The sequence below is a fragment of the Olea europaea genome, chromosome 13 (genome assembly GCF_002742605.1).
Source record: "Olea europaea var. sylvestris chromosome 13, O_europaea_v1, whole genome shotgun sequence".
Lineage (NCBI taxonomy): Eukaryota > Viridiplantae > Streptophyta > Magnoliopsida > Lamiales > Oleaceae > Olea > Olea europaea.
Window position 1 is genome coordinate 21,861,885 of NC_036249.1, and position 17,058 is coordinate 21,878,942.

A 17,058-nucleotide genomic window follows, 5' to 3' on the forward strand; every position below is an offset into this window, starting at 1 on the left:
TTTCTTATTAAAAATGTTATTTCAATTACAAAAATTCAATTTACACTTTTTATACTTTTTTAACATGTGTCATGAAAATGTAAATACGTAGATTACAATCTTACACATTTTTGTAACACGTGTGACAAGCTTGTTATATTTTTGTAACGCATGTAACACTCATGTGATATACATGTTACACGCTCATAACACATATTACACAATATACTATGCTCAGGTGACGCATTGTGTCATGACCACCTCCAATACAATCACGTGACGTAATCTCATCTCACCACCATCATCCCGAAAAACACCTCAAAGACGACATCATCGCCCGTCAAAACCGCCATCATTGTCGCTACCTATTTTTTATGATAGCCAATTAGCAGTGTGTCGGTTTATTAATGGTGCTTCATATGGTGGGTTGCAACATATTGTTAGTTCGGTGGCCCATAAATTAACTTATTTTGCTGCCATTATTGGAAGTGGATGCTATGTAGTGAGTTTGGAAGGAATTAGCAGTGTTCGTAAAATTGTGCTGGGTCCATTGAAAATAATGTTATTGTCAAGTTGGTGGCATGGGAAATGCCAAGTGAGAATAATAGTACTTAAATCAAGACATTTATATTAGACTTAAAATGAGTGTGACAAGGTGAGGTTTTGTCACGAAGAAACTAGGATTCGAGGACAAATCTTGTTTAACCTAGAGAGTATGATGCAATCCAAGAAGTTGCACACGTGCGCGAATATTGACTCAACCATGTCATGCGACACGGGATGAGAATAAAAGAATAAGATGCTGAACTTATTTGGACAATAAGCTAACGGGGATTTTATTTCCATAATTGAGTTGCCAAATTACATTCCTACAATTAGCATATTTGATAACAATGCTTTTTCGAAATGTCGGCAAGTCTTTAATGAGGTGTTAATACGATATATGATACTCATCCAATTGAAGTTGTCATTGCACATAGTAATTTTCTTATTAAAAGTCTGGTCAATTCATTTGTAAAACATGTCATTTATGAGACACACATCCTTATAAAGAGAAAAGTTGATTTATTCGAAGGTGTAATGGATTGTTATGAGATATGTAATTTAAAGTCTAATAAATACTAAAATGATCACCGTAAGAGATGCTATTTCACAATTAACATTTTTTTATGAAAGCCAATTAGCAGTGTGTGGACAAAACCTTACCATCCATTAGAAATCAAAGTCATTGCAATAGCATAAAGCCATCCTTTGGAAAGCAAAAATCCTCATTCATCTAAAAGACGAATGAAGGTTCAAAACCACAGCTATGCATGTTTTTTGTTTTGAAAGCATGATGCCAATGAATTTAGCCCCCGTTTGGTTCTAGTTTTTCAAGTCAAAAAATTAGGTTGTGGTTGATTTGATGTTTTCGAGCCATTTTCCGTTTTCTGTTTTCGAAAACGTGAAAAATGCGTTTGGTTTGTCATTTTCGAAAATGCATTTTCGAAAACGAGTTAAAATTTATAACTGAAAACGCAAAATGACTTTTTATTACTTTGAGCGTTTTCAGTTATAAATTCCCAAAACGCGGAAAACGCCCAAAACGCGCCATTTTCGGGGAAAACTAAAAATCGTTTTGAAACCGAAAATGGAAAATGGAAAACTAAATCAATCGCACCCTTAATTTTTTAACCATTACTTATTATTATCAGTCGTTATTTTTGACCCCTTCACTCACAGGTGGAACCCATATTTCAAGCTAATGGTTAAAAAATCAATTTTCATAATCAATACCAAACATGCCCTTAATGTGTACTTTAATGTAACATTATCATTTTTACAAGGATGTTAGGTAAGGAAAGTCATAACTAGGATTTTAGTGAGAGTATATTTAACCATATCATAGATATGTCACGAAAACATTGACTACCCAACTTCACTTACAAACTAAAAATTTAAGCAACATTCCATAATTGAAATTAGGTGGTCGATCAATCAAATCCCAGCTTGGTGGTCAATGTACTTCTAAATTAAAGATTGACCAGTCGATCTACTTAGTAGTTCATGTTTTAATATAAATTTCATAACGTCTACAAGTAAAAAACACATATATGCAATCAAAAACCTGTAGTAAAAAAAATATTAAATGATATAAATACGTTTATGAATTGTGTAAAGTTTTTTCAAAAATTTATATTTTTGAAAATATAATCTTAAGATATGATATTACAAATTTTCCAACGTGCAAATAATATATTTTATGGTTTCAAAGAGTACAAGAAGGGTAATCACTTGATTAAGACAAGAGAGCGAAATTAAATTAATCTTAAATTGCAACCAAAAAAAAAGAGTGAAAAAAAAAATAAAATTAAAAAGAGAGGGTGAACATGTGCATTGTGCCCATTACCAACTCAATTCTGTTGTCTTTTTAAGTTTGTCCTTCAAAATAAAATGGGAAAATTTCATAAGTAAGAGATTAATTATGATACATTTCAAAAATAAGGAAACGAGTTTCAAATTTCAAAAATCGGATTTTTATTAAAAATTATTTATAATTTAATTAATTAATTAATTATTTTATTAAATATATTTAAGTCACAGATTTATATATTTTGATCTCAAATTAACGATTTAACTTGTCACTTACTATTTTTTGGTCACAAATCAAAAATTTTATCTCACATTATTTTACGATTACAATTTAAAAATTTTATAGGCCACAATTTGTTCATTGGTCACAAATCTAAAAATTTATAAGTCACAATTTTTATTTATTGGTCACAAATCACAAATATTACAAGTCACGACTTATTATACAGTCATAAATTATCAAATTATCGGTCACAAATTAACAATTTTTTAGGTCACACATTATTTTTCAGTCACAATTTATATTTTTCATTGGTCACATATTATTTATTGGCCACAGATAAACCAATTTAATGATCTTAGTTAACCAAATAATTTGTGACCACCACCAACACTTACGATTCACAGTCACAATTTTTTGGTCACGTATCCAATTGTGTGTCACAAATCAACCAAATCGCTACGACCACTGCCATAACCACCACAACCACTGCCACGACCAACTGTGACTCCCAAATTGTGAGTTACAATTGAAATCATAATCACAATTTTCAGGTCACGGGTCTAATTATTTGTCACAAAAACAACTAAACCACCACGACCATCACAACCACCGCAATCCATCACTACAAACCACTGCAAAACAATATAAAACAATCGCCGGTTTGCAACTGTAGTAACCACTATCACCACCAACCCCAACACCACCGCCATCAACACTACAATCAAAAGCACTATCTTCTGTACCAAAAATCACAACCACTATCTCAAGTGACACCACAATCACCACATTCAACAAAAAATGTCCAAATCACCACTCCAACAACGACGTCGCTGCCTCACCTCTCCGCACAGTGGCAACGAGCGTCAACTGAACCGGTAGATCTATTGCAACCATTTGAGCCACCAACGATGACGGGCGCTTGCGGTGACGACGGGAGCTGCTCCATCGTCGGGCTGTCGAATTTGAATTGATGAAAGGAGAGAGGAGGAGAGAGGGGCGAGCAGCACACCAATTGAGCCATCGACCGCTTGTCCGCACGACGACGGGTGCTTGTGATGACGATCGATCGGAGCAGCTCCATCGCTAGATGTCGAATTTGAAATGATGAAACGAGAGAGGAAGAGAGAGGGGCGAGCTGACGTAGAGAGAGAGAGAGAGAGAGAAGTGAAAATAAAAATAAATTAGGGTTGTATAATATTTATATTATAATATTTAATAATTAAAATATCTTATTTTTGAACAATGAAACCTTCCCTGTGATTTCAGAATTTTGATCTTGAAAAGTAGGTAGAGATGAAATTTCCACAAATAAAATTTTGATACCAGGCCCTCGCTGATTTTATCATATAAGTCGACGAGCTATAATTTCTCCTATAGGGGCATTTTCAATAATTTAAAAAAAAATTAAAAAACATATTTTGAAATACAAAAAACTCATTAATCTGACCGAACGTCTGAATTTGTGGATGACACCGAAAATCACTTGCCACACATACTGTTGATATTGTTCACTAAAAAAGTTAGGTCAAATGTGAGCTCTAACAAAATAAAAAAAGTTAGGTAAAAATATGGATTATTTGGCAAATTATAGACCAGTTAATGAAGATTACTTCTAATGGCATCCAAGCGAAAAGTTCAATGTTAATTCCTTAAGCATAACCATTACTTTGTCGTATGGGAAGTTCAATTAAGACACGTTTGGTAGTATAGAAAAGCATTTTTGAGAATTATTTATAATCAGTTTAAATTATAAATAGATAGAAATAAGTGTAGATAAATGGATAACACTTATGGATGACTCTGAATTTGTGGATACAAAGTGCCTTCAAATATTTTGAGATTTTATTTTAATTTGAATTGAATAGATCAATCACCTTCCACAATCGCGTTCCACTCAACATTTGAGCTCAACATTGGGCTAGTCATGATCATACAAAGATCAACCTTCTTATGTGATCAACCTCTTTTATGCAAATCACAAAATTTTAAGCTATACCTATTATGCTGAGTCGAGTCGAGTCGAGTCGAGGAATTTAACATTCTGTGATGACCTAGACTGTCATTCTACATTTCCAAACAAATTGTTTTGTCACAAACACTTACTCAACATGCTGTGTAATTTTATGGATAACTATGAAACAAAGTACAATGAAATATCTATATATTCGGTGGACAACGTATGACGTGTGGAGTGTTCAACATCTTGGCTTATTATAAATTCCCAATTGGTAATCTTAGCAATAGAGCTTGTGAAGTCATTCCTTACATAACCAACTTCATTTTGAATTCCATTAGTTTAATTTCATTCTAGCTGGTCTCACGAGAAAAAGCAGTACCAAACTTTTCTAACCAAAAAAAGTCAAAAAATAAATAAATAAATAAATAAATATTTTTTTTAATCTAAATTGTTAAAAGTCTTTTATTTGTTTGGGAGAGATTAAAAAAAAAAGTTGTTTTAAGAGGGTATATTTAATAATAAGGAAAGGTTATTGAGTCGCATGAAAAAATGATATTTTTTGTTGAAAGTGAGTTTGATTTAGAATGGTTAAAATATATATATATATATATATATAAAATGAAAAGCAAACAACTTTCCAATTATTCATTAATCTGACCGAACGTCCTTCTCTATTTTTTCCCCCAATTCTACACCCACCACCAACACACACGTTGTGGCTCGGTGAGCCACGTGGACCGGCTCGTGTTTTTGGCCCGTGACGAGCCGAGTTGAAACTATTTAAAAAAATAATTAAAAAAAGAAATGTCAAAAAGACAGCTAGCTATTGCCTTAAGGCACCTATAAAGTTGCCGTTAGCTACACAATTTACGAATTGTATAGCTCCCATTTTAATTTTTACGAAGTGTATAGCTAGTAGCTACCATTTTAATTTTTACAATACAAATATACGAATTACGAGGCAATCTCGTAAATTGAAATTTTCAAATTCAAATTTGAATTTCAAATTTGGAGGAAAAGCAAATTTTTTTGACTATAAATACGAGGTAAATTTTTAAGTTTCAGATCAATTTGTTTCAATTGATTTTGACTTGCAGAGTTATAGATTCAAGTTTCAACTTCAATTTTTTTGCTCTCATATTCGATTTCTTTCACTTTAATATTTAGTATTTTGTTTTATACTAGTTATAAATGGTTTAAGGGTAGTTCGAGTACTCCATCCGATTACGATGTATCTCAAAATGTTCCGATTGATTTGGAGAATATTGAAGAGGAAGAAGTACTCGAGATTAAAAGGTTGTGAAAAGAGTTTTCGAATTATTGACAACGGAAGAAGTACTCGAGATTAAAAGGTTGTGAAAAGAGTTTTCGAATTATTGACAACACATGACACGTAAAAAAATTAGTATTCAAAATAGAGTAAATATTTGGAAAAGTATGTTGCAATTACCGTGGTAAAGAATTTAGTTGGAAGCCTGGTTTGAGTACAACATATTTGAATAGACATATATTAAGGAGTTGTAAAGAGAAAGCAGTGGATCTCAACCCGAAACAAATCGAACTAATGTTTGACGGTTCTTGTTCCACTATTTCCATCTTCGTATATTCACAAGAAAGATTTCTTGAAAAAATGGCTGCATACGTGTTTGCAGCAGAGATGCCGCTTACGATAATAGACTCAGTACACTTTACCCAACTTGTGTAGAATTATCTCCAAACTGGATATTCTTCTTATTGTAGAAATACTCTTCGTTCGGATACTACAAAAATATATAACAAAAGAAAACAAATTGCTATTGCAGGTTTAAAAACTTTTAATAGTGTTATATCATTTACCTCTGATTTGTGGACTGGTGATAATAGAAAATGTTATATTGCTGCTACGGCTCATTGTATTGATCACCCGTGACTTTTACATAAAATGATTATTGCATTTAGATGTGTAAAATATTCTCATAATGCCACTAACATATACATGATTTTAAAAGATATCATACAGGAATACAGTAACAAAATATGGTTTGAAGTTTTACTTTTGATAATACTAGTGTGAACAAAGATGTTATCGAAAGATTTATTAATGATCTTAACCCTACATTTGGAACTTTATTTTTTATTAATGTTGTGTATGCCATATTATCAATTTGATTGTAAAAGTTAGATTAGAACATATAAGTTCTCCTTTAAATAAAATTAGACAAGCAATAAATTTTATTACTGTGTCATCAGCAAGAAAACAAGCATTTAACAGTTTGTATGCAGAGTATAGCTTACAAAAGAAATCATTCGCTACTGATATAATACATAAATGGAACTTTACACATCTTATGTTACATTCGTAAAAAAATTACGATAAAATAATTTCATTATATTATAATGGTAGACATACATACGGACCTGAACATATTTTAGAAGATTGTGAATGGCCTATTGCATTTCACGTGAAAAAATTTTTAAAATCTTTTTTCGATACTACAAAAGATGTAGCGGAGTTTATTACCCTACATTTTCACTTGTTTTATAACGTTTTTTTTATATTTCACAAATATTTCATAAATACAAAAATTTGCCATTTTTTTGACATAGTCTACTATGTGGAGTTAAAATTTTATAAATATTGGGAAGAGTTGTCTTCTTTATTTATTTTAATTTCAAAAATAGACACTCGACTTAATTTGATTGGCATAAAAGCCACTATAAAGGGGATTTCTAATTTCATGAATGTGGAATTATCACATGTACATATAGAATGTATATTATGTGAAAATGTATAATTATTATACTGAAAAAGAAGGTCAATGTAGTTCTACTTATAAAAGCACTTATAAAGGGGATTTCTAATTTCATGAATGTGGAATTATCACATGTACATATAGAATGTATATTATGTGAAATGTATAATTATTATACTGAAAAAGAAGGTCAATGTAGTTCTACTTTCCAAAGTTCTTTTTCAAAAAATATTTCAACAAATTCAGATGATTTATGAAATTATTTGAAAAGCAATACAAGTATTCTCTCATTTAGTTCTAGTTCATCAATGTCTAGAGTGATAAATGTAGGAGATACAAATCTTGAAATTCCCTCTGAGTTAGTTAGGTATATGTGCGTGGATGTTCGTAGTGTGTTGCCTTCAAAAGAATTACAGGAATTTAGTCTTCTAAATTGGTGGAGGTATAATGAAAGACAATATCTAATTGTATCAAAAATTGCACGTGATTTACTAACATCTCTGATGCCTACAGTAGCATTGGAGGCTGCATTCAGTTTAAGTGGTCGAATTTTATCAGATGAATGTTCAAGACTAAAGAAAGTATATTTGAGGCTTTAATATGCTTGAAAGATTGAAAATGTGCGGAATTACGCAGTTTTCGAATTATTGACAACACATGACACGTAAAAAAATTAGTATTCAAAATAGAGTAAATATTTGGAAAAGTATGTTGCAATTACCGTGGTAAAGAATTTAGTTGGAAGCCTGGTTTGAGTACAACATATTTGAATAGACATATATTAAGGAGTTGTAAAGAGAAAGCAGTGGATCTCAACCCGAAACAAATCGAACTAATGTTTGACGGTTCTTGTTCCACTATTTCCATCTTCGTATATTCACAAGAAAGATTTCTTGAAAAAATGGCTGCATACGTGTTTGCAGCAGAGATGCCGCTTACGATAATAGACTCAGTACACTTTACCCAACTTGTGTAGAATTATCTCCAAACTGGATATTCTTCTTATTGTAGAAATACTCTTCGTTCGGATACTACAAAAATATATAACAAAAGAAAACAAATTGCTATTGCAGGTTTAAAAACTTTTAATAGTGTTATATCATTTACCTCTGATTTGTGGACTGGTGATAATAGAAAATGTTATATTGCTGCTACGGCTCATTGTATTGATCACCCGTGACTTTTACATAAAAAGATTATTGCATTTAGATGTGTAGAATATCCTCATAATGTCACTAATATATGCATGATTTTAAAAGATATCATACAGGAATACAGCAACAAAATATGGTTTGAAGTTTTACTTTTGATAATACTAGTGTGAACAAAGATGTTATCGAAAGATTTATTAATGATCTTAACCCTACATTTGGAACTTTATTTTTTATTAATGTTGTGTATGCCATATTATCAATTTGATTGTAAAAGTTAGATTAGAACATATAAGTTCTCCTTTAAATAAAATTAGACAAGCAATAAATTTTATTACTGTGTCATCAGCAAGAAAACAAGCATTTAACAGTTTGTATGCAGAGTATAGCTTACAAAAGAAATCATTCGCTACTGATATAATACATAAATGGAACTTTACACATCTTATGTTACATTCGTAAAAAAATTACGATAAAATAATTTCATTATATTATAATGGTAGACATACATACGGACCTGAACATATTTTAGAAGATTGTGAATGGCCTATTGCATTTCACGTGAAAAAATTTTTAAAATCTTTTTTCGATACTACAAAAGATGTAGCGGAGTTTATTACCCTACATTTTCACTTGTTTTATAACGTTTTTTTTATATTTCACAAATATTTCATAAATACAAAAATTTGCCATTTTTTTGACATAGTCTACTATGTGGAGTTAAAATTTTATAAATATTGGGAAGAGTTGTCTTCTTTATTTATTTTAATTTCAAAAATAGACACTCGACTTAATTTGATTGGCATAAAAGCCACTATAAAGGGGATTTCTAATTTCATGAATGTGGAATTATCACATGTACATATAGAATGTATATTATGTGAAAATGTATAATTATTATACTGAAAAAGAAGGTCAATGTAGTTCTACTTTCCAAAGTTCTTTTTCAAAAAATATTTCAACAAATTCAGATGATTTATGAAATTATTTGAAAAGCAATACAAGTATTCTCTCATTTAGTTCTAGTTCATCAATGTCTAGAGTGATAAATGTAGGAGATACAAATCTTGAAATTCCCTCTGAGTTAGTTAGGTATATGTGCGTGGATGTTCGTAGTGTGTTGCCTTCAAAAGAATTACAGGAATTTAGTCTTCTAAATTGGTGGAGGTATAATGAAAGACAATATCTAATTGTATCAAAAATTGCACGTGATTTACTAACATCTCTGATGCCTACAGTAGCATTGGAGGCTGCATTCAGTTTAAGTGGTCGAATTTTATCAGATGAATGTTCAAGACTAAAGAAAGTATATTTGAGGCTTTAATATGCTTGAAAGATTGAAAATGTGCGGAATTACGCGTTCAAGAATATTTTGACAGCATAATGGTTGAAGAGTTGCAGCAGATCCAATTATAGAATGTTGCAAGTTTTTAAAATAATTTGTTTCAAAAAATATGTAATTTTTAAATTTATTTGTTTTAAAAATTAAGGAGTTGTAAAGAGAAAGCAGTGGATCTCAACCCGAAACAAATCGAACTAATGTTTGACGGTTCTTGTTCCACTATTTCCATCTTCGTATATTCACAAGAAAGATTTCTTGAAAAAATGGCTGCATACGTGTTTGCAGCAGAGATGCCGCTTACGATAATAGACTCAGTACACTTTACCCAACTTGTGTAGAATTATCTCCAAACTGGATATTCTTCTTATTGTAGAAATACTCTTCGTTCGGATACTACAAAAATATATAACAAAAGAAAACAAATTGCTATTGCAGGTTTAAAAACTTTTAATAGTGTTATATCATTTACCTCTGATTTGTGGACTGGTGATAATAGAAAATGTTATATTGCTGCTACGGCTCATTGTATTGATCACCCGTGACTTTTACATAAAAAGATTATTGCATTTAGATGTGTAGAATATCCTCATAATGTCACTAATATATGCATGATTTTAAAAGATATCATACAGGAATACAGCAACAAAATATGGTTTGAAGTTTTACTTTTGATAATACTAGTGTGAACAAAGATGTTATCGAAAGATTTATTAATGATCTTAACCCTACATTTGGAACTTTATTTTTTATTAATGTTGTGTATGCCATATTATCAATTTGATTGTAAAAGTTAGATTAGAACATATAAGTTCTCCTTTAAATAAAATTAGACAAGCAATAAATTTTATTACTGTGTCATCAGCAAGAAAACAAGCATTTAACAGTTTGTATGCAGAGTATAGCTTACAAAAGAAATCATTCGCTACTGATATAATACATAAATGGAACTTTACACATCTTATGTTACATTCGTGAAAAAATTACGATAAAATGATTTCATTATATTATAATGGTAGACATACATACGGACCTGAACATATTTTAGAAGATTGTGAATGGCCTATTGCATTTCACGTGAAAAAATTTTTAAAATCTTTTTTCGATACTACAAAAGATGTAGCGGAGTTTATTACCCTACATTTTCACTTGTTTTATAACGTTTTTTTTTATATTTCACAAATATTTCATAAATACAAAAATTTGCCATTTTTTTGACATAGTCTACTATGTGGAGTTAAAATTTTATAAATATTGGGAAGAGTTGTCTTCTTTATTTATTTTAATTTCAAAAATAGACACTCGACTTAATTTGATTGGCATAAAAGCCACTATAAAGGGGATTTCTAATTTCATGAATGTGGAATTATCACATGTACATATAGAATGTATATTATGTGAAATGTATAATTATTATACTGAAAAAGAAGGTCAATGTAGTTCTACTTTCCAAAGTTCTTTTTCAAAAAATATTTCAACAAATTCAGATGATTTATGAAATTATTTGAAAAGCAATACAAGTATTCTCTCATTTAGTTCTAGTTCATCAATGTCTAGAGTGATAAATGTAGGAGATACAAATCTTGAAATTCCCTCTGAGTTAGTTAGGTATATGTGCGTGGATGTTCGTAGTGTGTTGCCTTCAAAAGAATTACAGGAATTTAGTCTTCTAAATTGGTGGAGGTATAATGAAAGACAATATCTAATTGTATCAAAAATTGCACGTGATTTACTAACATCTCTGATGCCTACAGTAGCATTGGAGGCTGCATTCAGTTTAAGTGGTCGAATTTTATCAGATGAATGTTCAAGACTAAAGAAAGTATATTTGAGGCTTTAATATGCTTGAAAGATTGAAAATGTGCGGAATTACGCGTTCAAGAATATTTTGACAGCATAATGGTTGAAGAGTTGCAGCAGATCCAATTATAGAATGTTGCAAGTTTTTAAAATAATTTGTTTCAAAAAATATGTAATTTTTAAATTTATTTGTTTTAAAAAAATTTGTACACAAAATATTTTATTTGTGTACAATTTTAACTCTGTTTACATTGTCCCAAGCCTGAACAAAGAGGATGGTTGTAAGTTGTAACTTTTATTTAATTTGTAATTCGTATAAATTATGCAATTTTATAAATTATAATTTTTATTTAATTTATAACTCGTATAAGTTATACAATTTTAAATTCTTTCCGAGCTTCTGCTCAGCTCAGTTCGGGCTGGAAAAAAGTTCGTTTGATTTTGCTCGAGCCGAGGCCGAGACTTGGATTTTGAGCCGGCTCGGCTCGTTGACATCTTTAATCTCACCCAAAGGAACTTGCACACAGTCAAGACCTCTCTCCATGACTCACCATCTTCGGCTGCACGTGAATCGATGGCTGGCCCCTTCTTCTGCAGCACTTCCATCTACTATCCTCGGCATTTGACAATTTTTGATATCCAGTTGCACTTCACCCAAAAGCTAACTTATGGCAATTTTTGACATCCGATTGCACAGGTAGGAAGACCATTACTTTGATGCTTAAACTTATGGTTTTGATTTTTTTTGTAGAATCATTTGTTGAAATATCAAATTTTCCATTTTCCAGGATTTCCCTGTATGTGTGTGCCAATTCATCTATATAAAGTGTCTTTTGGTGAATTAAACAAGGAGAAAAACAAGATTTTGGTTGAGTTTTACAGTTTTGAATTATTATGGATTTTTTTTAGAATTTTTCTAAGAAGAGTGCAGCAAGTGTTTTTTTATGGAGAACAAAATTTTTAATCAAGAAGAGATGGTGGAGCTTAAGCTATGAACATTATGGGTTTGAACAATAATAAGAGTGAGATGGTTTTGTTGTCTTGTCTTTTTCTGCGTATTTGTTTGTTTATGTTGTGGATTTTTTATCTTTGCAGTTTCTATTCATATCGTCTTCCATTTCAAAATTGTTGAAATTTTGAATAAATTATTCAAAAATTACAATGACAAGAGTTCGCGTGCATTTTTTTTTAGCTTTATATGACCTTTGTTATAGTGACAATTGTAGTTTTTGGTAATGGGTTTTGAAAGAAAAATCAAGCGGTCAATTCTCAAGCGATAGCACTTTCAAAGTTAATGATGCGACAAACGAAAGAGTTGACATTATTTCATTCATGTTCCAATCTTTCATTCACCTCAACAATCAAATAGACCTTCGAATTTCGGTGAACGTGACGATATGCAAGGCAGAAAGTAACGCAGAGTGGAATGCACAAGTGAAGGGGTCAAGTTGATTTTTTCAGTTACGAGTCGAAAGGCTTATTACATAAACTTTTGTATATGTCGGATTATTATGACATAATCTATTTGAACTCGCCTGTAAACTATTTGAATGTCAATGGATTGCATTGCATATTTTTTAGCTTTAGACAATTGTCCGGTATACAATACAAGTATTTCAAATAATGATGAAGCAAAAATAATCAAATGTATTGTAATGTCGTTTCCACTTCTTCAAACAAAATCATACATGTCTCGAACATAGCTACTATAGGAATTGGTTCAAATAATTAATCAAAAATTGGAAAATGAAAAAGGTGTGACTACATGTCAATTTCGACCAAATATTCGAACTTGATATGATGGTCAAATTACAAAAGTAAATAGACCAACTTATTCTACTTGTCGAGTAGATCGTTGTGGTATATTTGAAATCTCGAAACCCATTCCGGATGAATGAGAAATTGCGGACCAAAGTTGAAAGAAATGAAGTGTTGCAACTTTTCGAAAAGATGCATGTTTTGGCTCACACTACTTCATTTGCACCATTTCTAAATCTATAAATAGGACCTTATGGACATAATTTTGGGTACATCAATTGCATTGAGTATTCATTCTTCTCTTGCAATTCTCTCATTTCTAATTCCATAGCATTTTCATGCATTTTCGTTGCAGAGGGGAAATTCTGTCAAAAGTTCATCGATTTCTTGTGGTTTAAAGTGTTGCTACCACAAGTTGTGAATATATTGTATCTTGGGCGTCATTCACCGTAAGCACCGAAGCGAGGCAATTTGTTTTAAGGAAAGAGATAACGTCTCACCTTAAATTATTTTCTATTTCTATTTCTTCTTAATCCTTGTTTTGCGTAATCATTATGCCTAAACTCTGACCAAATTTTCATACATATGAATTGTATTTTGATCACGCTCTTGTGGGTTAAAATTGGTCAAACAAATATATCAAAAACCAACCCTTACATAACCCTTTTTATAAGTAGTCTCCATAAGCTACCACATTGATAGCAAAACAATAATGAATAAAGGTTAATAACCTTCAGCGTTGTAAAAATGAGCTGTATTAATGAAAAAATGTGGTGTAAATATAATCACCCTCCTATCTTTGTAGAACAAAAGGAGTGTAAGATATAATTTTGATGTAACATATACAAGCATTCCTTTTCTCATTCCACGAGAAACTAATGTACAAAATCAAATGTTTCACTGTCATTGATCCGAATTGCAAACTGTTAACAAAGAAATAGTCAGCCCGTGATTTATATTACATTTTCAAAACAATTCGAACTGAAATTTACATGGTGCAGTGAGAATGGCAGCACATTTTCATATCCAGAGTATGAAAATTCGCTGAGCTATGGGAATATATAGTAGCCAAAATAGATGGTTATGCCCTTTGCATTGTCCCTCACAAAAATTTCTTCAATCTGCAAATATAATCTCAGTTTTATTTGGATATAGATTCATGAAAACTTTCTTCAATATCAACGTGTTGGAAACCAAACAAGTTAATAATTCGGTACCTGTGAGGAATCTTGATTCCTCCTCAGTTAATATATCTCCCTCTGAATAAGTTGGCCTGAATGTGTGCGACAATCGACGTCGAAATTGGAACTGGAAGATCACTACTTCATTTTGGCGAAAAATTGACGGTAATGTGTTTTCCAATCGGGTTCTGACTTTCTCTTCTCTTGGCCGGAATGTGGGCGACAATCGGTGTCGAAATTGACTGTAATGGAAGATCACTACTTCACATGTTTGGGGAAAACATTGACTCATAGGCTAATTGACTCACTGGTCTAACTTTTAGCTAATTGAACTCACAAGCCTTTTCTCTTTCTCACGTGATGCCGTCATGTGATGTTGCTTTTCCCTCTAATAAACATTTTGACACAGGATAATTTCAAAATCCCGTCGACAAAGTGTCAATTAGTCTGTCCAACAAGATTAATTCTAAAAGCTAAGGGCTCATTGCCACCTCGATGTATAATGAATCAATGGATCTCTATCGTTGGTGATGATCATCGATGATGATGAATAACACAATTGTACTTTGATTGGTGATTAATAGAGGTTAGATTCTTAAATTTGTAGTAATATGTTAACATTCTATCTAGTAATGCTATTTCTTTTCATTAGAAATAATCATCATATTATCTCATTAAGCATTTGTTTGGTTTCTTAAAAATTAGAATTTTAGTAAATTTTGATAAAAACTGATAAAATATATGATTGAAAGGTGGATAAAAGTTGCAAATCTCATGAAAATTTGTACTTGAAAGTAAATTAGAAATGAATTTTGAAAAAATAAGGATCAATCGGGATCTTAATGATAATATTATTAAAGTGAGTCTTATGTTCATACATTTAACTGACTCATTTCATCATATCCCACATTGATGATCGTCATTCTTAAACATATATCATTTTATCTGACGAGACATTCACTAGATCTAGTTCGAGTTCCTCCTAAGAGTTCATTCATCAAATCACTCTGCCCTTTCCTCCCTTTGATTAGTTGGACCTATATTGGCCTAGGAGTCCAATAGCTTTTTGCCAATTGTTGGCCAACATTCAAAGTAATAAACATCAAGAGTTCGTTTAGCAAGGATTCTTCTTTTGTTTTAATTTTTGAAGAGTTTTCTTGAAAAAAATTATGTCATGTCAATTTTTTATAAAAACTATTATAGCCACACAAATTATTTTTAAAAAGTTATCAAAATATTTTCAAAATTAACTTTTTAGTTCTAAAAGTAACTTTTAACTGCACAAAATCTTTATAAAATGGAGTCTAATAATACAACTAAACCCCTATTTGGTAGTGTTAAAAATCTAATTAAAATTAATAATATCATATTTAATAAAATTTATTATTTTTAACTAATTTTAATTAGATTTTTAATAAAATTTATCATTTTTTAACTGGAAGTTCTATAAATTTTTATTCAAATTTACTAAAAATTTGTTTTTTTTAATTATCTAAATTAAACATAGAATTAAATTCTCACTTCAAGAACCGTTAGTACGTGCGGCGTGGAGAAATATCCCAACTGATTAATTTTTTGGACTCGGTTTCCCAACTCAACTAAGATTCCCAATCCAACTCACTTTTCTCCTTTACTCTCACCCTCCTGTAATAATCATTCATTCCTTAAAAGTCAAGCAAGAATATAACCCATCACCTTCCTTTCCTTATTCTGCTACACACTTTATCTCTCTTTTTCTATGGCCTCCGCAACTCAGAAATCGCGGGTGGCTTGTCTTGTATTTTGATAATTTCAAGCTTAAGAATTGTTCGTATTATACTGATTTTATCTTAACAGAGATATGGCGACAAAACAACTTCGTACCAACAAAAATGAATACATGGCTAATTCCGATGACACTGAAACTGGATTTTTACAGTCTTTTGACGATGCGGGTGAGCCACCCAACCCTTTTGGCGAGTTGGGTCTGCACCTAACCCCGTCGGAGCTCCTGGAGACAGCCTACGAGGTCCTAATTGGAGCCTGCCGGAGCGCTGGAGCCGGCAGACCCCTCACTTACATCTCCAATTCTGAAAGGACCACCGAGAGGTCACAGTCGATGACATCGTCGTCTTCCCCTTCGCTTCAGAGGTCGCTGACGTCATCTGCGGCGAGCAAGGTCAAGAAGGCTCTGGGGCTGAAATCCTCATCGAAGAAGAAGAACGGGGAGGACTCCGAGTCAGCGAGTCAGGGTATCGGTAACTCAGTTAGGAAGAGAGCAGGGACTGTTGGTGAACTGATGAGGGTCCAGATGAGGGTTCCGGAGCAAATCGATTCCCGAGTCCGACGAGGCTTACTCAGAGTCGCCGCCGGCCAGGTTACAATTGGAATTTCACGTTTGATTGCTTGGAAATTTGTTTAGTTATACTTAATTATTTCGGCGCTGTAATCCATTTGCTACTTCGTTTTATTAAGTGTATAAGAGAATTTCTCACTTTAATTGGGGCTGTAGAAATTTTTTACTGTGTTAAGTGGAAATTACTCATTTTTGATCAGGTGATCATTTCTGGGGAAAAATGAGGAACTGGGGGGGGGGGGGGGGGGGGG